Here is a 26,002-nt window from a genome sequence, read left to right on the forward strand (position 1 = left end):
TATCCCATGATTTGTCTCGGGATTTCGTTCCATGTTTCCTGAAGAAATATAATTTCGAATTTGCTCAGAAAAGCTATTGTCTCTTGGTCTTGAATCATTTCTTTAAAACCATGAACGTTCCACAAGCAAATTTTTATTTTCCTCTCTGGTTTCTGGCCTACCTTGATGTTTTGCTTTTGCTTGTTTCGGACCGAGTTACTGCCATCAGGATCGATGCGAGTTTAGGGCTAGTGCTATCCAAGACCAATCTTCGTCATCTTTCGACCCATGGTTCACTTGTGTTATTTTTATGTTATTCGACTGTTGTTGCGTGATTGTTTTGTTTCTTGCCCCCTTTAAGATTGAATGCGTTTTTTCGATTGTGTTCTTAGGTTGGGAAGCCATGTTATTTAGTAAAGGGAATGGATACTTAATTGGCGTTGGGAGTTCTAATGTTATTCCCCATTCTGAAAAGTAAGATCTTGTCGAAAGAATCAGCTCTACTATATCTTTTGATGCCCACGTAGTGCTGCTTATTTCCTCTTCTTTCTCTTTATGTATTTGAACGAATTCTACTGATATGAGGTCACTTGTTGTTATTCCCCTTAATTTGGGTATCTCTCCAAACAATCTCAGTATGTTCCCCCGATTCAACGTGTCCAATTTTCCTCTTATTTGGAATTCCGGCCTAAATAGTAGTTTACAGCCTGTTTCTGGGGATGCCATTTGGGGATTCTGTTTTTGGTAGACTTCTCTTTTTCCCTCTCTTTGATCCAGTTGAATATATGGTATGTGTTGATATTGTCGTTCCGTAGTTGTTGTTTCTAGTCGACTGGGCCCCAGTACTGTCACCACTTTTTGGACTTCCATTAATTCTAGCTCTGCTGGTCCATTGCTTGTGTTTTGCCCCGCCTTATCATTTGGTAGAGTTCCATATGAAGCATTACATGTTCTTCCTTTTTTCCCACCATTATGGTTAGGCGTGTGTTTGTCTCCCTGACTTGATCTACTTGTATTTTTTGGCTTTCTTCTTTTTCCATTATATTCCGCCTGTATAACTCATTTCCTCCTATTGGCCATTTTAAACAGTTTTGTGCTGATAGTTCATGCTCAGGTTTTTGTATTAATGCATTTACTTGTACTTTTTGTTGTTCTGTGTCCTGACCATGAATTGTTTTTGCTATCTCGTCTTCTTTATATGTTATTTTATTCTGTGTGAATATATCAGCTTTTTCCTCGTCCTTTGGTTTTCCTTGTGAGATTGATGTTTTTTCATTCTGCCATGAACATTTTGAATGTTCTTTAGCCTCTTCTTTTTTTGTTTCTTGGTTGCCTGCTTTTTTAATAACCTTTTCTTTAACCGGTTCATTTGGGATCTCTTTCTTTTTTCGTTCGATGATGGCAAAGATTTGTTTTTCTTGCTTGGTTTTGATGGCATTTTTCCTTGCCTTCCTTGCGCGTTTACGCTGTCTTTTGGTTAGGTGTTCTGTTATATCCAATGACCCCAGTGCTTTATTTTCATCTAGTCCTTTCTCAGTTATTTCATTCTCTTCTGATCCATTTAGGGTTTTTTCCTTTTCAACTGGGGAAAATGTTCTATTTTGTTTTCCAATTTTTATAGCCTCGCCGTTAGAATTTTCACCTTGGATATTTTTTGAATGTGTTACGGCTAGTATTTCTCTCAAAATGTCTGGTAATGATGCCAATTTGTCTTTTATTTCCCCGCAGATGCAATTTTGTTCCATTAACTTAGCTTTCCATTGTTTTCTTCCTCCTTTTCTTTTGTGAAATACACCGAGATTGAAACCACTTTGGAATTTATTCCCACTATGTGTATTGCAATTAAGTTCATCAAATCCACCTGAACATCAAGTTTGTTTGATTGAAAATTTAAAGCATTAATCGCTTGTTCTAAGCTTTTTAATAGAGCTTCACCCCAGAACGCTGACTGTGCTATGGTTTGTTGCGTCCGGGTCCTTGTGGTTGAGTTAAAGCTACCTGCGGAAGAAATAGTTATTGGCGAGTCTTCTTCTTTCCCCTCTTTTACTTTATCAGACTCCTTGATTTTAGTGTTCAACTGTCTGATCGGACTTGATGTAAGTTTTTTGGGAGCAAGTGTAGTCTCCTGTTTCTCATCGTCTCCATTTATTTCCAAATTTTCGGATTCTTTCACCTCTGCGTTACTACATCGTTCTGGTTCCGCTTCCTTATCTGTGCTGTCTTCGAGCATTTTCAGAAGTGCTGCCTCTTCAAAAATTTAAAAAGATTTTGACCAGTCTATTTTTTGTATACTTCTATACGATTTTGTTTGGGACCCTGATTGACTTTGGGCACTAAGTATTAAACTTTTTTCATTGCCCTCGGTGGGTTTTTTGTTTGGTGTAGACATTGCTTGGCAGTTAGGTACGTGGATTTGTGCCGTAGTTTTTGCCAACCAGTTTTTTATTGTTGATTTTTCTTTAAACTGGGTGCCTAAACTTAATTCTGATTCATTTCTCTTTTTGCGTTTTTTGCTTGATGAGGTTAAGTTTAGTGGTTTTATTGGACTTTGTAGGGTTTTTGCTTCTTCACCTATGCTGTGAATTACTGCCATTTGATGTTTTAAGAAATGAAATTTGTGCTTAAGTTTTTCCTCCCCAAACTTGAAAGGCTCTGCCATGGGCACTGGTATCGGGTCTGTTTGTTCTTCACTGAGCATTTCGTCTGACCTAATTTTATTTCCTTGTTTGTTTCTTTCCTTTGCCGCTAACCTTTTTTTTATTTTCTGTATTGGTGTTTGTCGAATTGTTCCCGACCGCATGTCCTATTTCTGTTGTTCTGTCCTGTGGTCTGTTTTAGAGGTGTCTAGGCTCTTACTTTATTTTTCGTAGTATGGGTGTATCTGGTTATCCCTTTGTTTTTAAACTATTTCTGTTTCCTTTTGCACAGTGTAAATTTTCATTCCAACTCTTAATTTTTCAGTCTGCTCTGGGTTGCTAATTTACTGATTAGCAAACGGCGTAATATGGTTACCCCTGCAGGTTTCCTTGAGTTCACTGGGCTCAGACTCAGACTCACTCGTTGCGAAGCGTGATATGGTCCCCCTGTTGCTTGTAACCACCTTCACATTTACCTTCACACTTATACTAGCACTCCCAAACCCCCCAAGCCTATCTGCCCCTTGGGTATGGAACAGCTGCCGTCAGGGAGAGAGCGGGAGCGGGAAGGTAGGTGCTGGGCAGTGTAATGCTGTTCTTGATGGAAAATAGTAGGAATGGGTAAGACGAGACCAGCTGTGACTGTCACTGCTTTTTCCAAAGCACGTCAGTTCTTGTATTTCCCGGAGTAAAGTTCTGCGTGCCTGCTTGATGCCTGCTTGATGTTCCGCAGGGAGTATGGGGGGTGGGAGTCTTTTATTTGCGTTTTATGTCTGTCTGTGAGTTTTTGTTGTTGTTTTTTTCACCTGAAGTACAGGGCTTCGGGGCAGGGTTGGGGGTCTGCTGTGTCTATAGCACGGTTTCCACAGTTCATCCCCCCTCCTCTGACTCCTTTGACTGTGTTCGTGTCCCTGTCTCCCTCCCCTTCACTCCGCCCCTTTCTCTTTATCTCTTTCTTTTGGTATTCTAAATTCTCAAGTGAAATGGAGCTTGGTACTCACGAATCCTTAACCACAGCTCGCCCTCACTGCTCCGCTTCTTCGCTGCGATTCTTCTCTTTTGTTCATAGGCCGCCGTTCGACCTCCTGAATGCTTCACTCATTCAGACACTTTCACGCCTCATGCCACTTGCTGTGCCTGGGCTTGGGTATGGGCTTGGGCGGAATATTGGGGTCAGGCTGCTGGTGCCTCCTGCAAAACCCCCGAATTCTCCTGACCGAACCCTGGTTTCTCGCCGCGGCTCCTGCGGCTCTTATGACTCCTCCAGCTCTGTCTTTGGCTCCGGCCGCGGCACCAGCAAGCTCTCTGTTTAGCCCTCTGGGCGTCTCCTGCGGTTTCCCGGCTTTAGCAGTCTCTATACGAAGACTCAGCCGCCGCCGCTTCAGGGACTCTCGGTGCTTGGCGCTTCTGTGCGGCTTTTCCGATGGGGCGCTACGGCAGTTCCCTGGTGTTCCGCTTTGCCTGCTCGCTGCCTGGTCACTCAGTTACAGCTTCTGCGGGACGCCGCCACCGCCTCCGTTACAGCAGCTCCTTGCAGCTCCTCGCTGCTCCGCTGCTCGGCTTGCCTCAGTCTGCTCTGTTGCAGTTTGCTCTCTAGCGCCACCTTTGCCTCCAAACGTCAGTGATGTGTGCTAAGTTATCTTAGGTGGATGACCTCTTTCCATCACCATCCCATTGCCCGACACTCATCCTCCCTATAGTTTTTCCAGATATCTGCCTAGAGTAGGGAATGTTTTACTGGCTGTGCATCCCATAGGTATTCTTTGAAGTAGTGAGCATGACTTGCTCTGCTCTACCCAGTCTGGCAACTCACCTGTTTTGCAACTCCTACGTGATGCTTCTGGTCTCCAAACAATATAGGTGACTGTTCAATACTTCCTCCCCCTCCTACAGGACTTTTTGAGTGTGCAGCTTTGTCATAGAGGTGATATCACAAGTTTTCTTTCAGTTAATCAACCTAGGCTTGATTTGTCTCATACTTAATTAAATTAAATGTATGAATTCGTACTTGTATAGCGCACTTATACCCTGAGGTGTCTTGGCGCTGTACGCATACCGCTGTGGAACCCTTCCTGGCTTTTCCCTGTGAAATGCCCACTCCTGGGCATCCCCAAGGTGAATCCAGGCATCCCAGCGCTGTTGGGCCGTTGTGGAGATTAAGCAAGCTATTGCCCAGAGTTGCAGAGTGGGACACATGATTAGAATAGGCACTGAGGCGAGAATTATCAGGTCCGAGGAAATTGAGCCCAAGACCCGCTGAGGCGGGAATTGAACCCTGGTCCCGGGCCAGTCCTCTGCATCAGGGTCTGCCGCTCTAACCATTAGCCACACTTCTCCAAAGCATATTCAACATCAAATGCTACCTGTGTGGTACTCACTGAGAGGTGATAGCTTTTCTCTGTTTTTTTTGGAACCTATTCTGCTCACTAATGAACACTGTTGCCACAAACCCTGAGTTTGCAGTGGTTTAATCTGCCTCTGTTATGCCTCGTAGTTTGCTCAATTATTTGCCAAGGTGGATTAGTAGGAGTTATGTAAATCTGTGAAGGCCATATGTTAAATGGACTGCTACCAGTATTCATTGATATGCCTCATACTTGAGGCTTCTGGATTTTATGGCATACGCGCACCCGGGAGTTGGTCCAGTGCAGTATCCCGACCACTTTCCTATCTCTTGACTTGTAAAAATACCTTTTCCACAAAGTAGTAGTTCTTGCAGTCCGTGGAGGATTTCTATTTGAGGTGCCTCCTAGAGCCACTACCATAGCCACACCTACCTTAATAATCATTGCAAAGTCAATAGGTCTTGTCTTTAGAATGCAAGTGTAAAGCTATTGGCATTGCCAATGTTTGTTTGTTAATTTTTGAAAAGATAGGAGAAGAACATTTCAAAATACTGGAGGAAAAGCAAACACATATGTTGAAGTATCTTGAAAGTTGACCCGTGTCGAGGCGGCGGGCATTGGGGGCGCGGGCATTGGGGGCACGGCCCATGCCTGGCTCCGCTCCTTTTTAACGGACAGGGAGCAGGCCGTCCACCTGGCAGACTTTGCTGCCCCTCCTCGCAGAGTGACTTGCGGCGTCCCCCAGGGCTCCTCCTTGTCTCCCCTGTTATTTAATTTATACATCTCACCCCTCATTTTTTCTTTACAGCAGATGGAGGTCTCGGTGTTCAATTACGCCGACGACCTCCAGCTCATCTTTAACCTCTCCCACTCCCCCACCTCTGCCCAGAACTTCCAGAGGGTGATGCTCTTCATCCAAGACTGGATGAACTGCAACCACCTCAAACTGAATCCCGACAAAACCGAACTGGTTTTGACTGGGAGTGGTTGCAGTCCTTGGTCCCCTTCCTTCTGGCCCCACTCACTTGGTCCCCCTCCCCTCCTGGTTCCTAAGGTCAAAACCCTAGGCATCTTTATCAACTCCCAGCTCTCTCTTCACACCCAGGTTCACTAAGTGGTGTCTTCCTGTTTCTTTTCCCTCCGCACCATTCGTAAGGTTTCCCGTTTTTTTTCTGCTCCCGCCCTCAAGCTCATTCTCATGGCCATGGTGCTATCGCGCCTTGACTATGGGAATGTGGTCTACAATGGCGCCCCAGACTACCTAATCCGCCGGCTTCAACTGATACAAAATCAGGCCGCCCGCCTGATTTACGGTCTCCCTAAATTTCACCATGCCACCCCTCTGCTGCAATCTTTGCACTGGTTACCGGTGAAGGAGAGGGCTCTTTTCAAGTTGGGCTGCATTACTTATCAGGCTAGGTCAGGGACTGCCCCCGCTTTCCTCTGTGAAGCTATATCTTCCTATCTTCCGGCCAGAGAGCTCTGCTCTTCTCACCAGGCCCTCTTGTCAGTTCCCCGCTTCAGGAAGCAGAGGTCCGGGGGGACGAGATTTGCGGTTCTAGCTCCATCTTTTTGGAACTCGCTCCCTTTTGCCCTCAGAGCTTCTGCTTCCTATCCGGAATTTCGTAAACATCTCAAGACCTTCCTGTTTTCCAGATCCCTAGCAGTCTAGCCTTCCTCTCTGCCTCCACTGGTTCACCGCCGCCTGGCGCCATGAAACCGTCCCGGTATAAGCGCGCTTAATAAATATGTTAAAATTCAAAATTCAAATTCGAAAGTTGTGTGTACAGCGTTGCCAAGCTCAGTGATAGGTTACATGATAAGCACTGTTTGGAACAGATAGCCGTGTTAACTTGCATAGCTGCCAGTGTTTTGTTCCCAGGTGTTCATTCCTGTGGAGGCCTCAACTTAGAGACTGGGACCAGTTAATATACAACAGGATGGCTTCAATAACATTACGTGACATTACTGACATGAGGTTGAACCACAAAATAAATAACACAACACAATACCACTACATGCACCATGATTCAACTCCACATATTTACACTCTGCTCAATACCACATCCACAGACCCCACATAAAATCACTGTCACATAGCAACAATCCACATAGATACTCAAGACCATACCACATAATCTCAATCAGCATAATTACACTAAACAGATTCATGCCTCACAATTCAACTCCACACATTTCCATTCCACACCATATACTTAAGCACCAAACGACACTATTAAACTCAACACAACTGCACAACATACCATATACATCCAATCCATACCACACATTCCACATCATGCCACTGAATTTAATACCAATCCACATAATTACATTCCACTATAGCACTCTACAACACAAAATACCATTCCACATAATTACATTCCATGACGCACAACCCACAACACATAATTCCATTAGACTCAATACCACATAATTACTCTTCACATAAATCCACTGCACACTATGCCACTTAATTCCCCTACGCACATTTACTCCACACCACACAATTCCACCACACATAGTTCCACAACTAACAATACTAATTCAACCGACATAATTCCACTCCACAAAGCATACATCCACTCCACTCCAAGCCAAAACACATAGGCAAAATACATTGTAATTTACAACACCAATAGCTCTAACTCTCACTAGTGCGAAACTGATTGCATTGCAAATGCTTGTTATTATTGCAACTTTATCAGCACATCCATGTAATACAATTCTAAGGGCTTGATTCTCTGCTGTTAAAAATCTATAAGTGTCGTTTTGGAAATGTGTGCCCATGATTTTCCTTTTTTTCTTAGAAGTAGACTCTATATCAGAGTGCTCACTGGTATACTTGGTATAATTTGGAGGTGTTTAGCCTTATGTTATCTCTCAGTGATTTATTTGCTTGACTAACCTTATGCATTTTGTCTTATGTAATGATTTTTTTTAAATACAACTTGCTTGAATCTTGCACTGAATGAATTTTCCTGTGTGGATTTACTTAGTGGGTATTCAGAAGTGCCTAGGGTTCTTGTCCTTTTGGACTTTCGTATGGCCCCAATCCGTCTAATTGACCATTTCAATGCTAAAACATCAACACTATAGGAAACAGGAAACTAAATTTGCCATAAAAGGCAATGAATGGTAAGGATCGGCCAATACAAAGCACACTCTAATTATTGGTGCTGTTCACAGTTAGGAAAGGGGGTGGTGATGAACAGAGTGTCTGAATTAAGCAGACCACTCTTACCCAGTCCAAAGATCAGGGCTTGATCCATCACCGTTTTTTAACTCACTGCACCATCCCAGCTCAGAACTTGGCTATATGCAAATTAGTCTGACCCTGGCCCAGTGCATCATGGGAACAGGGCAGACCAAACTACCAAGCCAATTCTTATACTGGGAAGGAAACAAGCTACCGGGGACCGGTTTCTGGCATTTCAGCCGTCTTCGGCCCGGCTTGCTTGAATCCTGATGCCCTGTTCCCATGATGCACTGGGCCAGGGACAGACTGATTTGCATATAGCCAGGTTCTGAGCTGGGATGGTGCAGTGAGATAAATAACGGTGATGGATCAAGCCCTGATCTTTGGACTGGGTAAGAGTGGTCTGCTTAATTCAGACACTCTTTTCATCACCACCCCCTTTTCTGAATCGTTCACAGTTAGGGCCTGGCTTAGAAGAGGGTTACTCTGTTACACACGTGACTGGTATGCTATCTGATGTGTCACAAGTGCATTATATACAATGGCACTTGTAGTACACGAGATGGGATATCGGTCATGTTTGTGATGGAGTAACCGATCCGCCGAACTGTAAATCACACCCTAAACGTTCTACAACAGAAAGATAACAGTTATCCATCGGTGAGACCTTAAAATAAAGCTACTGGACATACTCTAACTTATATTTGATTAATTCCATTTAGGAAATTGTAATATTTATTAGGTAATGTTTCTATCATTGCTGCTGAGTTAAATACCATTAAAGGAACATGTGCATAAGATCAGCTAATCCATACTTAATGAAATCATGAATTTCTACTAGTAGTAGGAAAATATGCTAGAATTATTTTGTCATAATAAATAACTTTGAAAGTGGTGCAGTAGTTCCGATTATTATGTAAATTATATGCAAAGAGAAAAAATTCTAATAATCTATAGTTGATCATTTTAGTATGTTGAATTTTAATTGTGATGGTTCTTACACATTATGGCCCTCATTACGATGTCAGACGGAATCACTTCCGCCCGACACTGCATCCGTCAAGGGAGCGACCGCCTCATTAGAATGTTACCAAATTCTGTTTGGTCGCATTTCTACATTTTAATATAGGAGCATGCATTACAACTGTAAACCGGCTGTAATGCATGCTCCCGTAGTAAAATGGGAGGTCTAGCTCATCCCAGCACCCCGTGGCAGGCACCACAAGGGGCCTGCAACAAGGTGCAGGAATCAACATGGGGCACTGTAGGTGCCCCCTCTGTCTCCACCCGGTGCCGGTGCGCCCAAGTGGGCACAACTGGGGGACCCCAAAGGTGCTTTTCGACAGGGTTTCAATGTCAGACAGAACGGCATGGAAACCATGACGGAAACCATTGTCGTAATCTCAAGGGGGAAAGGCCTGTCCTTGAGCTTACTTGCCGGATTCCAAATGGTGGACAGGCTCTCCGAGCCCATAGGATGCCAGCCTGAATGACCAGAAGGTTTCCTTTCCAACATCCTCCATTGTAAAGAGAAGGTCGGAAAGTAATCCGACCCGCCCACTAGTCGGCCCCTTACTTGTTATGTATTGTACTTACCATTTAATGTAATTGTGAAAGTTTTTTTTGTTCAAAGTAAACTGTAACTTTGAATTGTTGATTGTTGTACTCATTTACAATATGCTTTTGACAAAATAACAGTTGAAGCGAAATACAGTGCAGAATAATATGTTTTATCTTTTTATCAGCCTCTATTTTGGGCACGGTGACTGCCGCTGAGTCGGCTCGCAACTTAGGGGTCTTGTTTGAGCCTAGCCTGCAGCTTGACGCCTCTGTTAACAGGACTGCAGCGACTTGTATGGGCTTGATTCGAGCCTTACGAAAAATCTTGCCGTTACTCCCTCTAGGAGCCAGAGTAGAATTGGTGCGTAGTTCCATTCTCAGTAGGTTAGACTACTGCAACACACTGCTTCTGGGAGCTCCTAAGATTCTGATACTAAAACTGCAGAGGATTCAAAATATGGCAGCCAAATTGGCTTTATCTCGCCCACGTTCTGCATCGTCATCTGCAGCACTATCTGATCTCCACTGGCTACCTGTTCAGCAGCGGATTGCTTTTAAGGCATTGTGCCTTGTTTTTAGTGCTTTGCATGGACTGGGACCAATGCTGCTCCAAAATCTTTTTTCCTGGTACCAAGCCGCTAGACCCTTGAGATCTTCTTCAGCGTTCCTGGTGATGGTCCGCAAGATTAACAGAGTGAGGATGGGCGGTCGTGCTTTCAGTTTCACAGCCGCCAAATTATGGAACACCTTACCCCTGGCGCTGAGGAGTAGGCAAGATCTGATTTCTTTTAAGAGGGATTTCAAGACCCACCTCTTCCCAAGAGCAATGTAGTGTATTACATCCGATGGAATAGTATGGTCACAGCGCCAGGATACCCTTTGGGTGGCAGCCGCGCTTAACAAGTACTCATACATTACATTACATTTCTCTCTGCTCAACCCCTGATATTAATTGCATGTAAATAAAGGTTTAAAGAGTCCTTAAATACGTTCCAATGTACTTTTTAGGCCCTTTGCAATATGGCTAAAGATGTCAGTGGTTGTGCATTCATTCAATCAGCTTGTTCAGCTGTTCCTCTTTGGAAGAACATTTGGGTTTTTGCAAATTATGAGCTATTTGATGTTTTCAATCACAGTTGGTAGGAGTAAAACAATTAGGGCCACACCTATGATTGTTCACTTCCAGGGTACAGCTATGGTTACAGGGTTTAAGACAGCTGTGTGGCTATCAGGCCTGATAACAAGAGGTTTTCTTGGCTTCAGGCAGCCATAAGAATGCCTTCAGGGCCTAGAACTGTCTTAACACTGGCTCAAGGCTCACCAGGGACAACTTTCTGTATTTAGAACCATCTGAAGCCTGTAACATTTTTTGCAAATTAGGCCGTTTGTTCTGGTCGCCTTATGATTATGTAAGTATTAAAACAGAGTTAAAAGGGTGTCTAAAACTTGGGAGGATTATAGCCTGAACGAAAGTCAAGGTAAATCAGATCAATGTTCATTGCACACACACTCGCGGGGCGGCCTCCGTAAGGGAGAGAGTTTGTTAATCAGGTCCTAGATCAGGAGTTGTTGCCACAGACTCGAGATCTAGGATTCCTGAGAAGTCTTAACAAAATTCAAACCATAATGTGCTCAGAGTTCTAGGACTGTGTGTGTTTTTGTGTCTGTGTATTATTTTGTTCTGTTGTGTGTATGTGTGTGTGTGTATATATCAGACTATATTTCGATGTTGGTATTTTACGTGTTTGTGTGTATTTGATAGTAGTATGCAGGCTTGTGTATATCTGTTTATATATCTGTGTGTGTGTGTCTGTGTGTGTTGTGTTTCAGAGAGAGTTTTGCATATGTGTGTATGTTTCTGGTTACATGTGTCAGTGTGTATGTGTTTTTTGATTGGGACTGTATATGTGTGCATTTTTTGTGTGTAGTTTTGTGAGTTTTGTTTATTGTTTTTGCAAGTATATCCACGTGCATGAGTGTGAATGTGCAAGCATACAAGGATCTTTGTCCAGACTGTTGTGAGTGAATAATAAAATGAGACGAAAGCATAAAATAACAGATTATGTGGGATACATATTCTTGGAGACAGACACCATTTTCCTTCTCTTAGAGGGTCACTGTCTCTTGGCAGCTTTAGTCATCGAGACTGTGCTCTTCAAACTATCCTCTTTAAGACATGTGTTTGTAAATGTTGTGGGCAGAGAAGGCCTCCAATGCAAAAGAAAAGAAGAGACACATGCACACCAGAACTGCTCACAACTGAGGTTTATTTAGTCAGGAGGCATTACAAAAATAACCATAAAGGAAACCAAACCCTGATCGTTGACTTGCATTGCAGATTGTAGTAAAGCGAACACAAAAATGAATACTTAATTATTACATTAGTTATCTTCGCTACCTTCACCATAGTTGTAGGATGTTTACAAATCGATGATTTGTGTGAATTGACTAGGCTTAAAATAAGATGATAGAAACACTTCATGTACCAGTTTAAGCTGCAATATGATGGAAGTAAATATTACAAAGAAAATCAAAAAAAGGAACTTCAAATTCAGTGCTGACAATGAACCTGCACATAAATATATCTGAATTATTGTATACTGCAGCACAATAATGATGTCAATGAAACCTGCCTCCTCAGGTCAGCAGTTGGAACCTTGAACACAGGTGTGTCTTTTGGGATTCTATGTTGAGCTTCATTCAGTACATGTATAAACCATTACAACCATAAACATTTGAAATAAGTGAATGCAGTGTCTTAGAACCAAGTATTGACTGCTCTGGTGATTTAAGCAGTACCAATTTTTCAAGGGATAAATCATTGTCAGACATCTGAACTGTCCCATTGGATCTGAAAGTGTGGCAGAATGCAGTGGGCCAATTCTTGTCATGAAAGTGGGTTGGGCCCTACAAATATGTCAGGTGCAGCAGCGATAACCTAAGGGCAGTCAGTGAATGAAATAATTTGATTTCTACAGGATTTCAGTCAGTGATATTTGGATTACAGATACCTAACTTACTATTCTCAATATGGTAATCTCCTGTGTTCTGGAGAAAACAGATATTGCTGCATCTTGACACCCAATGGAAAGATAAGAGTATGCCATTTGCAAGATGCAGACACAGCAAAAAACAGGAGCTGGTGTAGTACTCAACCTCAAGGCCAGGCTTGGGGCAGCAGTGGTGGAAGCATTGTTGTCTGCAGACAGACACTAATAAACCCTTGGCAGGAAGTGACCTGTCTCAGTAAGACATTTCCTACAGATGTGAAAGGAGCAGCAGACCTAAACATTGACAATCACACTACAGCTTTGAGACTGCCTTTATGCAGGTTACACTCATTCCTTGGTGCCTCTGTGACATCCGGGGTCTGTCAGATTATGGCACTAGCTCTCCACTTTGAGGAAACATGATGACAGTGAGTATCAAGTCCAAATATGGCATTGATTGTGATTCTGGTGAGATTAAATGTATGGCCATCCCACTAAAGGAGGAACTCCCTTGATGGCTAGGAAGAAGGGATGGGTACAAAGCAACAGTCTCCTGACTAAGGTTGATTTTTGAAGCAATGTCTGGGTACAAGGCACCTATAAATGAAAGTGTCCCTCTCAGGCATCTCACTTTAAAGGAAAATACAGTCCCTATGCGCTAAGGTGAAGATAGTGCGGTTCCCACTGCGATCAAGCTACGGGAAGGCTCTGCACATCAATAGTGGTTTCTGTACCAGATTGACATCGGTATGTTCCAGTTTCGATACGAGTTGTACCGCCTTGGACGATTTTCAGCTCAACCGGCACTACGAATGTAACCTCCTTGCACATGAAACTGACAGTCACATTCGACCGTGGTGGAGCCTTCACCGGCATGCTCAACTCTGTCTTTTTCCTCATGGTGGATGACTCAGTCTGCCCTTTCTTCACTGTGAAGGTGTTGGACAGCTCTGTATTAATATCGACCACTCCTTTCAGGGTAAATGAGGTACCCACCGTGAGTGTTGTCGAATTGCTGAATTCAAAGCTATGGGAGACAAATTTTTCAAACTCTTTGGAAGAAGTAGCAGTGAACTGCTGCTCAACGCTTGATTGGTTTTTGTAATGATACTGATCTATCTGAACATTCCTTTCACTCTCTACCCTTTTCTTGTCCCACAGAATCGTGGCTGTCACAGAGGACGTTCCAGCGCGCAGAGGATACACATGGGAGACTTGATCATTGAAACCAATAGTGCAGTAATTTGCCAAATATTCACCAGCCCTGGCTACAATGCACCTTCCACCTCTATTTATATGCTCGTACAGAGCCCAGGCTCCTCTCTGGACTCTGTGGGAGGATATATTATCATGCATGCCTCCAAACGCGAGATTGGACTCCGCAGTCAGCACTACCGCCTTACCCCCTCCATTGATATGCTCATAGACTGTGATCTGTGGATTGCTCAGGTCATCAGTGATCAGCATAAGAGAGGTTGCCCCATCATTCATGCTAACCTGTGCATATTCTCCCTCCTCTAGGGGTACAGCTTGTCCCTTATAGTGCAGATGCTCATACAGGACCCAGGGCTGGCCGACGATCTTCACCGATGAGATGCAGTCATTGAAGTTTTCATTTACCAGATTTGGAACATCTGAAGTAAATGTCTTATACATTCCTTTGAAGTTAGCATGTTCATAGACAGTGATTGTGTTCATGGTCGTAAGCTTCAGAATTTGAAACGTGCGCTCTTCTTTGACCCTGTAACGAGGAACAAAAGAAACACAGTAGAGAAAGATCAAGTAAGATTTTGCGCAAATTCACAGCACTGATTCTTCTCCATGCAAAGAAAATATTTTATCACCAAAATTGTTACATTCTGAGCCTGTGTTTTGAAAATGGCTTTCCAAACTAAGAGCTGTGTTTACCAATAATTTAGAGGTACCACAGATAAAGCAGTTTGCTCCGGCATATTTTTAGGGTTTATCACCATCGATGCTCATGACCAGCTGAGCTCGTCATGAGGCACGGCGCTCCGGTGCTCATGACGAGTTCAGTTCGTCATGAGCAGTTGGAAAGCTCACACATGGGGATCATTCCCCTGCTGTGCTGAGCGTTCCATGGGAACGGGTGCACCTGTGACGAGCTGAGCTCGTCATGAGCACCGGAGCGCCGTGCCTCATGACGAGCTGAGCTCGCCATGAGCATGCGGGTGCTGTATACGCCCCCCGCCCCCCAGCACAGCGGGGGAATTACCCCCCGCAGTGAAGGGGTTATTAATCTTGTAGCTATCTCATACATAATGGTGTGAGTAAATCACCTGATGAACCAGAAACATTGTCCTGTTCCACTTTAACAGCAAAGATGTTGACTCTTACTCATGATAGAAACAGAGTAGAGGTCAATATCAATTCCCTCTGCAGTAAATCTACTTATACAAGTTACACAAAAGAAAATCATTTTAAATAAAATTGCTCTATGTTTCTCTTTTTCCTCACTTAACACAGCATTAACTGTGAACTAACTGTGTAGAACAAATGTAGGAAGTGGTTCACTATTCAAGAAAAGTATGCGAGATGGTAAGTGGACACATTTTCCACTTTGAAAAACTAGTAAATCAATCTTGGGTTGGCAAAGAATATTTGCAAATAAATGTAATTATATTAGTAGACAGACCCAAGGCACATGCAGAGTAGAATCTAGCCCAATCAATCAATCAGCGAATCTGTATAGCGCGCTACTCACCCGCTAGGGTCTCAAGGCGCTGGGGGGAGGGGGAGTCGCTACTGCTCGAACAGCCAGGTCTTGAGTTGTTTCCTGAAGGAGAGATGGTTCTGGGTCAGCCGTAGGTGGGTGGGGAGGGAGTTCCATGTCTTGGCCGCCAGGTAGGAGAAGGATCTTCCTCCGGCGGAGGTTCTACGAATTCGTGGGACGGTGGCGAGGGCGAGGCTGGCGGATCGGAGCTGGCGGGTGGGTGTGTAGAATGTGAGGCGGCTGTTGAGGTATTTGGGGCCCATGTCGTGGAGAGCCTTGTGTGCGTGGGTGAGGAGTCTGAACGTAATCCTCTTGCTGACAAGGAGCCAGTGCAGATCTTTCAGATGGGCAGAGATGTGGCCGTGACGGGGGGTGTCGAGGATGAGTCGTGCAGAAGGGTTCTGTATCCGTTGGAGTCTTTTCTGGAGTTTGGCTGTGGTACCAGCGTAGAGGGTGTCCCCGTAGTCCAGTCGGATGGTGATGAGGGCCTGGATGGCCATCTTCCTGGTTTCGGTGGGGATCCACCGGAAGATCTTTCGGAGCATGCGCAGGGTGTTGAAACAGGATGACGAGACGGCGTTGACTTGCTTGGTCATCGTGAGGGAGGAGTCCAGGATGAAGCCCAGGTTGCGTACCTGGTCCGTTGGCTTGGGGGCGGTGCCAAGGGCAGGGGGCCACCAGGAGTTGTCCCAGGTGGAGGGGGACGGTCCCAGGATGAGGACTTCCGTCTTGTCTGAGTTCAGTTTCAGACGGCTGAGCGTCATCCATTCCGCGACGTCTTTCATTCCTTCCTGGAGGCTGGCTCTGGCGGTGGCGGGGTCGTTGGTGAGGGAGAGGATTAGCTGGGTGTCGTCAGCATAGGAAATGATGTTTAGGTTGTGTTGGCGTGCGATGGCTGCGAGGGGACTCATGTAGACGTTGAAGAGGGTGGGGCTGAGCGAGGATCCTTGCAGAACGCCACAGATGACTTCGGTGGCCGTGGATCGGAACGGGGGGGGCAGACTCTCTGGGTTCTTCCGGCGAGGAACGAGATGATCCACTCCAAGGCCGTTCCTTGTATTCCGGTGTTGCTGAGGTGCTGTATCAGGGTGCGATGGCATATGGTGTCTAAGGCTGCTGAGAGGTCCAGGAGGATGCGGGCAGCTGTTTCCCCATTGTCGAGCAGGGACCTGATGTCGTCGGTGGCTGCGATGAGGGCGGTCTCGGTGCTGTGGTTTGCTCGGTAACCGGACTGCGAGGGATCGAGGGATCAGTTTGTCTCGAGAAAGGCGGAGAGTTGTTTGTTGATGGTCTTCTCAATGACTTTGGCAGGAAAAGGGAGGAGCGAGATGGGGTGGAAGTTCTTGAGGTCCGTGGAGTCCGCGGTGGGTTTCTTTAGGAGGGCGCTGAGCTCGGCATGTTTCCAGCTCTCCGGGAAGGTGGCGGATGCGAAGGAGCTGTTAATGATGTCTCGGAGTTGGGGTACGATGATGGAGTCGGCTTTGTTGAAGACCTGGTGTGGACAGGGGTCGGTTGGGGAGCCGGAGTGGATGGTTTTCATCGTGCGGGTGGTGTCTTCGGTGCTGACCGGGGTCCAGGTGCAGAGGGTGGTGGTGGGGGGCGCTGGTACGGAGGTTGGGTGCGTGGTCTGTGCGCCGAAGCTGTTGTGTATGTCGGCGATCTTGCGGTGAAAGAACGAGGTGAGTGAGTCGCAGAGGTCTTGCGGGGTGTGATGTCGTTGTTGCAGGCACAGGGGTTGGATAGCTCTTTAACGATGCTGAAGAGTTCCTTGCTGATGTGGGTGTTGTTGTCCAGTCGTTCTTTGAATGTTGTCCTTTTGGTGGTGCGGATCAGCTGGTGGTGTTTGCGGGTGGCGTTCTTGAGGGCTGTCATGTTTTCTGTTGTCTGGTCGTGGCGCCAGCCTTTCTCGAGGGTGCGGCAGGTCATCTTGGAGTTTTTGAGGTCGTTGGTGAACCATGAGACTTTCTTGCTGCCGGGTCTGCTGGGGGGGGGGGTTCTTCAGTGGTGCGAGTTCATCAGCGCAGTTGGTCAGCCACTGTGTGAGGTTGCGGGCTGCTTCGTTGGGGTCCGTCATGTTGGTGGGAGGGTCCAGGCTGAGGGAGGTGGGGAGGTGGTGAGTTGGTTGGCGGTGATCTTGCTCCAGCTTCTGTGGGGAATCTGTTGTGGCTGGTGGTGGGTTGTGGTTCTCCTGAAGTTGAAGTGGACGCAGCTGTGATCTGTCCAGTGTAGTCCGGTGGAGTGGCTGAAGGAGATGTGCTTGCTAGAGGAGAAGATGGGGTCTGGCGTGTGGCCGGCGTAGTGGGTGGGGGTGTTCACGAGTTGCTTGAGTCCGAGGTTGTCCAGCAGGGTGGTGGTGTTGCTGTCATTGTTGTTCTCCATGTGGAAGTTGAGGTCCCAAGCAAAGGCAAAACCTGATTCAGGTATTTTAGTCAAATTTTACCTGATGTTCTGTCTAAGGAAAACTGTGTTTTCAAAACTGGAGAGATTCCACTAATTTCCCATAGGATGTGTCGGATCAGATGTCACTCTTGCTGTATCACTGTGCCATGCTTCTCCTAATTTAATCACGACTGACTGTCTCCTAATATGTTTTTCTGCTCAGGAGTCTTGTGACCTGCTTTTCTGTCATTTGCCCAATTGATTTTGATGTTGTGTTCCTATGCAGAGTACTTGACTCTGTATGGATGAAGTTTAACCCCAAGTTTACCTTACACAAAGAGAGAATACTATTCCCTCTTCCAGGCCCTCGAAGAACTGTAGCCAATGGCAACCAAATATTTCATTGGGTTTCAGAATGTTCTGTCTGTAACTTAATTTGAAGGATGACCTTGAGGAGCAAAGACACCTGGAACAATATCTCGCATACTCCCATACTATTGCCATTTCTGTTATGCTAGTGTGCCTTATGGGATGATTGTAGTTAGTGTTATTGCACAGCTATAATACATTGGCTTTAACAATTGCTTTTTACCATTAGTGGATTACACTTATGCTCTTCCTGGATGCAGGAAGCTTAACCTATCACTTGGTTGCACATACACTACAACTGGGTGGATCTCACAGATGCTAATTGGTGGCTTGGAGGAGCTGCACCTTTCAATGGGTTGCACTGAAACTGCACCTGGCTGGTATCCAATAACACTTAATAACTAGGGGATTTGGAGATCTGTGCCTTCTAGTTTGTTTGTGTCTGAGGGTCTGATTACAAGTGTGGTGGTCCTAGAGTGGGCTGCCACACCACCGCCCCGCTCTAGGACCGCCTGCCTGCTGGATGATTCGTTTTTCGTGGCCTGGCAGGGGCATGGCGGTACTTTTCGAAGGCACCTATGTATGCCTTTGAAAAGGTACTGCCACAGGACCGCCGCAGCATGTTACGGCACGTCATGGACTGTGAAGTCCATGCCGTGCTAGAACCGGGGGTGCTTGCATACAGGGAGGCCCATGCATGGGGCACGGGAAGCCCTGTAGGACCCCCTTTGTTTAATGACTGCCAATAGTATGGAGGAAGAACCTCAGTGGCACTGCTGGCCGTCCTGAAATGTGTAATATGCATGGCAGTGCCGCAGCAGCACCGCTCACATATTATGAGCCCCCAATGGCCAGGGGCCCACCAGGGATCATGGTTCCCTGGCAGTTGTGACAGTGCTATGACAGTCCGACTGCCAAAGTTGTAATACAGCGGTTGACCCGCTGATGTGGTGGTGGTTGAAAACCAACACCATGCCCCAGGGAGTCTAGTGGTCCTCAGACTGCCAGACTCATATTAAGGCCCTAAGTCTCCCGTTCCATATAGACTATTGTTAGTTCGCAGTTTGGGAAAATTGCTCCTTTTGAGCGTTGCACCTGCACCACTACTAGATCACCTCATCAGCAATGATTAGCTAGTGATTTAGGGAACCTTACCTGGACCTTCTAATCTGCCTTGCCACTCTGCAGGTAATCAGCTCAAATTTTCAAAATGTTGCTGCCTGGGATTTCATTTTTCATAGTGGTAATTTCCTTACAACCATGCTTCTTCTTGTAATGTTCCCTCCTCTCATTCTGTTCTACATCTTCACGTAATGCTTTGCACCATCCCTTTCTGGCAACAGGTTAACTCTCCTTTACCCCAACCCTCCTTACCTTGCAAGTAACCCTCTTCCCTCATTACTACTCCCTGGATCTCCCCACTCCTCTCACACTCTCCTCTCTTCTCAACTGCCCAGTCCTTTTCTCCCCTTGACCAACTCAGGATCATTCTTCTAATGCACTTGCCTCCTCTCGCAAAACGTTTTCTCCCACACTCTCTGTAGTATGTTGCTTTGTAACTTGCCTATAATATGATGCTCAGCATTGTGGTTGTAGTTTGGAATGTTAGTATTTAGAGTTTGTCCGTCATACTACACTCTCGACACACCTTCTTGCAACTTGCCTTACTCCTCCCTCAACCCTGCACCAGTCTAGAAACACTACCCAAAAGAAGCGGATTGTTCTCCACTTCACACCTCAAGTTCAGATTTTCTCTTCATCACTGAAAAATATTAGGCTGATTACATTATTCCTGCCTTTCATAAGTTTTACTCTTCAGCCATACAGTCCTCATGTGAAAGTGACCTTCTATGAAGCCAAGCAGAAAAGTTGTAGCCATCCTTAAGAAGTCCTTATCCACCTCCAGCTACTTAGAGTGTTCATCCAAAGAATGCAAAGCTTTACTCATCAATTGTCTACCTTCTCCAACCAGTGCTTTTTGATTTCTATTGAGTTACACACTGCCTCTGAACAATCCAGCCTTCTTTGGCACCATTGCAGATGTCACCACTTTTACATCCGGAAGTCTAGAATATCTGGGTTGACAAACAATACTGTACCCACATCAGATGATGGTTAGGAACTTAGCTTGGATAACATCCACCTTATCTTTAATGTTACTCACATACAGCTGTTAACATCCCAGCCAAAATCTTTGTTCCACTGGAACACATCACCATCATAGCACCTTAAGTGACAACCACAGCCTTCACTTTAAATGCAAATTGTGTTCTATGACTATCACTTCACACAAGCAGTGATTGGCTGAACCTCACCTCACTTCAGTCAGAGCCAATGAATTTGATGAACTTTGCTAAGCCTGGTTCACCTGAAGGAAATCCTCCTCTCTGCCTCTTCTGCCTTCCCTGTGAGAGTCTTTATCAAGAAACTCATCTGGCAGGATCTTCAGTGATCTCAAGGCCTACTACATTAAACTGACCAGTGCTTGACCAATCTCTAGTGTATTTTTCTTGGTAAGCTCATCAAAGCTTTTGTTGTCCCCTTTGAACCCATCTTATACTCCATCAGTGGACACCACTGTAAACAAATGGAGTCCTTCTTCTGGCTTCTCTTCGGTATTTAACATGGTGTACCACACACCCTCCTTCATGCAGGTCTGACCTCCAGATTATTGATGTCATCCTAGACAGCATTCCTTCATACCTCACAAAAGGTACATCATCATCAACACATGAGCAATCTCAAATCTCAGTCATTGGAGCTCCACATTAGTGCATGTGGCAGAATCATCTTCTTCATGTCTCAGTGTTTTTCCCCATTGACCTTTATTTTTCCAATTAAAATTCACTTATCGTCTCAGACAAGGATTCATTAGTTGTAAAAAGTTTACAATTAATGGACCATTATTTTTGTTAACAATATTTAGACATTGATATACATTTCAAGACATATATGTTTTTACTTATAATTTGACATACAACCCATCATTTGAATGTCACCAGCATAGTTTTTTAAACTGATTCTTAGGTTAAACAGTAGCTGGTGGAGAGTCGAAAAGTGGTTATTAAAGAGGGTTGGGCGCAGACATGATCCTGGGAGCACCAGTATTTGACCTTTACACGTTAACTTGATTCCTGTCCCACTCCAACTACAACCTTACATTCAGGGTGGAAAGACTTCAACCAATTTAGCAACACGACTACTGACACCCAGCAATCCTCACCAGTCTATCTGACATTATGAGATTGACAAGCAAGTCACAAATCCTCTTAAAAATCCAGCAATATTAAGGATGCGCTATCTCAGGAATCTACATTGTTTAAAATAGAAGAGTGGACATAAATGAAAGCAGTCCTTGTAAAAGCTTTGGAACCTGGAACATGGCTAGCATTCCTGCCGATGCATGTTAGCATGGTGACTGACCTATGGTGTCTGACCTGCACTATGAGGTGCTTTCAATGTAAGATTCTAAGGTTGTATAGTGGGTGTTGCAGTATTTAATAAACTAGGAAAGACGTGATTGAGGGCAGATCCTTCGAACTGACGACACCGATTCATAGGGCCCAATTCACAGAACTAACTAAAGGCAAAATCCTAAACTTACTACTTTTGGTATTCACAGAAGTTAGGATTTTGTCTTAAATTTGTCTTAAGACAAACTTAAAACAGACTTAAGTTAGAATTTTGTCTTAAGTCTGTCTTAAGTTTGTATTAAGACAAACTTAAGACAAAATCCTAACTTCTGTGAATACCAAAAGTAGTAAGTTTAGGACTTTGTCTTAAGTTCGTTCGGTGAATCGGGCCAGTAGCCTTTAACTTACACTGCAGTTCTGCCAGCTACATCTCAATAAACAAGCCCATCAGACAAACCTAGAGCATGGGGTACAGTCAGGAACCATGTCATCCTGGGTCATCTGGGTAAGGTAGTGCCAGGCATCCAGCCTAATGTACAGAAATGGCATCAGCAGTGTAGTGTTAGAGTGTAATCCATTTCTAATGGTGAGTTCATTAACAATGTGAATCTAAGCTTTGCCCCTGAAGGGCTGCCCACACATGAAACAAGAAGCAACAAATCATGCAACTGGAAAACAAACAAAATAACCATCCTTTGGCAATCAAATCATAAAATAAAAGAATTATTGCTGTACAACAACATTATCTCAGTCGAGATCTGGAAGATTCAACAACACTTTCTCTCAAGTCTCACCAGAGCTGGTCCTCTAGTGAGACTTCGGCAGTCAGCATGGAAGCCAGGGCCTTTTTAGTCCTCATCACTCCCTGAGTATTTGCTTCCTAATAGGGAACCTATGACACAAGGACCTAAAGCTATCACACTTACCTCTCCACAAGATGGTTTGCAAATGACTTAAGTGGCTTCCAGAGGACTCCTGGTGGCTCCTTCACTGGACAGCTGACAAAGATGGCTGGATCTATAAGGAGAAGAAAAACAATGTAAACTATTTAAAATGATAAGATAGTATATGGATGGCGCATATATTAAATCAACAGTCCTGTGGAAGAAGGCCTCAGGTCCTGCTGCCAGTTTTAGAATGTTCATGAGGGAATCAGAATGTTTTTCACTGCATTGAGACTAGTGTAAAGGGCATTAAATGCAATAGAAGAAACTATGTCACATTCATTTGGCCAAACAGTTCCAGAAAATGAGACATTGCAAATGTGTTTTGTTGTACAGAGAGTGCTCATGTCTTATGTCAAGATCAGTAGTGAACAGCAAAGTGATGGTGGGATGCTTGAATTAATTATAGCCACTTGTAATGTTCCTGGCTATATGCATTCCATCAGTTTATGCACAATATGCTACCTCAGTCTAGACCAACCCACATGCAAATCGGCCTTCATCCCACTCTACTAAGAACAGTTCAACCTGGACTGCCAAGCCATGTCCTCTCAAAATGAAAACAAAAGCAATTCAAGATCGGTTTCAACCTAGTTGGTTCTCTTCAGTGAGATACAGCTTGCTTCCAGTAGCACAGTGAGTTTGGGACACACGTTTGGGCATACTTTTGCAATTTGGGCCTGGTTATGAGAGGCAACGAATCATATGTGTGTAAATCAGTGTATAGAAAATGTGACATAAAGCAAAGGAGACAACAAGGTGTAGGATTTACATGTCTTCCATACAAATAAACACTTTTTAAAAGTGGTTGGTCTGGAGTGGAAAAAATCCAGGATTCAGAACATCACACAGAGGTTAAGCTTACTTTAATAACAACAATTTATTTCTACCCTAACAAAACCTTTTTTAGCAACATCAGGATAATGAAAGACTGGGGAAAAACATAACTTTCTAACCTGTACCAGGCAATTTGCATTCAACTCTTTGATGGCAGTTCACAGCTCAATGTGTTAGAATGCGATTGTGACTTATGAACTGCACAGTAACAAAAGAACCTCTGTAACAAAAGCTTTAAACCATTAAGCTATGCACATAACATGCTCTTCCTTGATATGTAGGGTACGTGTTTTTTGCAGCAGGCACAATAACCCTGTGTGCTACCTTAGATGCGTCCTCCCATCTCTCTCTAGCAGGTATGTTAATCACCAGAATCATCTTTACAGTTTCTATTGTTGCCTGACAATTGCTGGTTATAGAAGGAACTTTTCAGTGCATTAAAACCTCTGCGCTGCTGCAAAACCGGCCCTTACTAACAAAACCAGTTGCCTACCCTTTCAGTCTCCTGAGGAAATGCCTGATGCCCAGTATTGCCAGTTCAGCCTTGGATGAGTTCACAATCCCACAAGAGAAGCAAACAAACAGGAGCCTCGCACTGACCCAACTGTCCAGTTATACAATTATTTTTTTACCCCAAATTTCCCAAAAGTTACAGAATGGATTCACACCATAGCCTCTCTGTTCCTTCCAACACATCTCACATGATGAATTTATGGACCTGGTCAAGCAAGCAGGCCTGCCAGCAGCCCTTCTGACCCGTGTCCTCCACAAACTTTCAAGACAATTCTTGTAACAACCTCTGATGCCACTCCAGTAAGAGGAATCATCAATGATTCCTTAACTACCGGAATAATTCCAGAAAAACTCAAAAAGTCACACATACGCCCTTTACTGGAGAAAACAAACTTGAACCCGCTGAACCCTGACAACTATAGACCCATTACAAATGGACATTTCCTGGGCAAACTTATAGGAAGAGCAGCGTTAGCCCAAATGTCACAATTCATTGAAGAGAATGGCATACTTTCAGACTTCCAAACAGGAATCCATCCGGGAAAAGGCATTGAATCTGACCTCCTATCCATCTGGGATCACCTGAAGAATACAGTAGACCTCAACAGGGTTGCTGCGCTACTCCTCTTGGACCTCTCGGCTGCCTTTGACACAGTTGACCATGACACTCTGAAACAAAGCCTCTATGAATCCGGCATAGAGGGAACTGCTCTAGACTGGATCGCGTCCTACCGTCGAAACAGAATTAATGTCATCCATACTCCACCTTTCTCGTCCAAACCGTACTCCACAAAAGCAGCGGTCCCTCAAGGCTCTATCATGCCGTCCATGCTTTGCAACATCTACATGAAGTCATTACTGGTACTACTCAATACATTTCACCTCACGTGCTATAACTATGCAGATGACAAGCAAATACTCCTGCAACTGAAATGCCCGAAAGACATTGAAAAATCCCCAATTTTCAGTTGTCTCAGAGCCGTGGATCAGTGGATGACTTGGAGCCATCTCAAATTGAATGCTTTCAAAATGGAAATACTCACGTGTGGCGATTGGAAACATTATGACCTGTTTGCTCCCTGGCCTGATGAACTGGGATCACTGCATAAAGTATTGAAGGAAGTAAGAAACCTCAGAATGCCAACGGACTCTCAGCTAGCAAGATCAAGCGTTGTCACTATAAAAACGCTGCAACACATTTTTCCTCATTTGGGATTTCCACACAAGGTCCAAGCTACCATCTCCCTCGTTCTGTCCAAAGTCGATTACGCCAATAGCCACTACCATGAATCACCTTTAACAACCATGAAAAGACTACAACGGATTCAGAACGCGGCTGCCAGACTACTCTTGCATATCAAACCACAAGGCCACATCTCAACTGCCTTGAAGGCCCTGTGTTGGTCACCAGTTGCCAGAAGAACCACGTATCACCCACAAAGCAATACATGGAATGGGACCGCTCTTCACAATGAATAAAATCACCAAACACATTCAACAAAGGAACCTCCGCTCTAAAGGGGCGTCTCGCATCAAAATCCCACCATATAAGAAAAAAACCATGGGTGGCACATCCTTCTCTGTTCAAGCAGCCAAACTATGGAACTCTTTACCCCCCAACATAAGAACCACTGACAACCACCTTATCTTCAGAAAACGACTCAAGAATTAGCTCTTGCCCTCATAAGCACCATACACAAACAGAAATTCACAGCATATCCCGCTGTATGTAAGCATTTATTTTTGCTATAGATATGTACCTATCTTTGTGTATGCAAAACATCCATGCACTGTATGCCAGGAACCGTATGGTGCATAGAACATGGGGTATGGATGTTTGGAGCGGTACCACAGGTGTCCCCCAGGCCTCATAGTGGAGGGCCACGGGTGACGGGGTCCCTCATAGGGGCCCTCAATGTCCCTTCCCCACAGCTTTTCCATGGCTGTAAGACCCCTATGGAAAGGCTGTTTTAAAGGAACATTGTAATCCCTATGGCAATTCATGCACTGACACCACCCTATTGTAGGGAATACAATCCGACTGACGGCCCGACTGGCTCCTTGAGCCCATCAGAAGCATCTGTTGGTCCCTCGGACCGATGCT

General features: G+C 44.7%; 2 pseudogenes across 2 annotated transcripts in view; both read right to left on the bottom strand.

Moving 5' to 3' along the window:
* LOC147706490 (epidermal differentiation-specific protein pseudogene) overlaps nucleotides 1–22,583 on the bottom strand; it is a 104,150-nt pseudogene extending 81,567 nt beyond the window's left edge. The window contains exon 1 of the transcript XR_015297645.1: nucleotides 22,531–22,583. The product of XR_015297645.1 is annotated as an epidermal differentiation-specific protein pseudogene, transcript variant X3 (transcript). The remainder of the gene's footprint in view (nucleotides 1–22,530) is intronic.
* LOC147706491 (epidermal differentiation-specific protein pseudogene) overlaps nucleotides 11,970–26,002 on the bottom strand; it is a 30,291-nt pseudogene continuing 16,258 nt past the window's right edge. The window contains exons 2-3 of the transcript XR_015297647.1: nucleotides 22,531–22,621; nucleotides 11,970–14,450 (exon numbers count right to left, since the gene is read on the bottom strand). The product of XR_015297647.1 is annotated as an epidermal differentiation-specific protein pseudogene (transcript). The remainder of the gene's footprint in view (nucleotides 14,451–22,530; nucleotides 22,622–26,002) is intronic.

Source organism: Lissotriton vulgaris, chromosome 7 (genome assembly GCF_964263255.1).
Source record: "Lissotriton vulgaris chromosome 7, aLisVul1.2, whole genome shotgun sequence".
Taxonomy (NCBI): Eukaryota; Metazoa; Chordata; class Amphibia; order Caudata; family Salamandridae; genus Lissotriton; species Lissotriton vulgaris.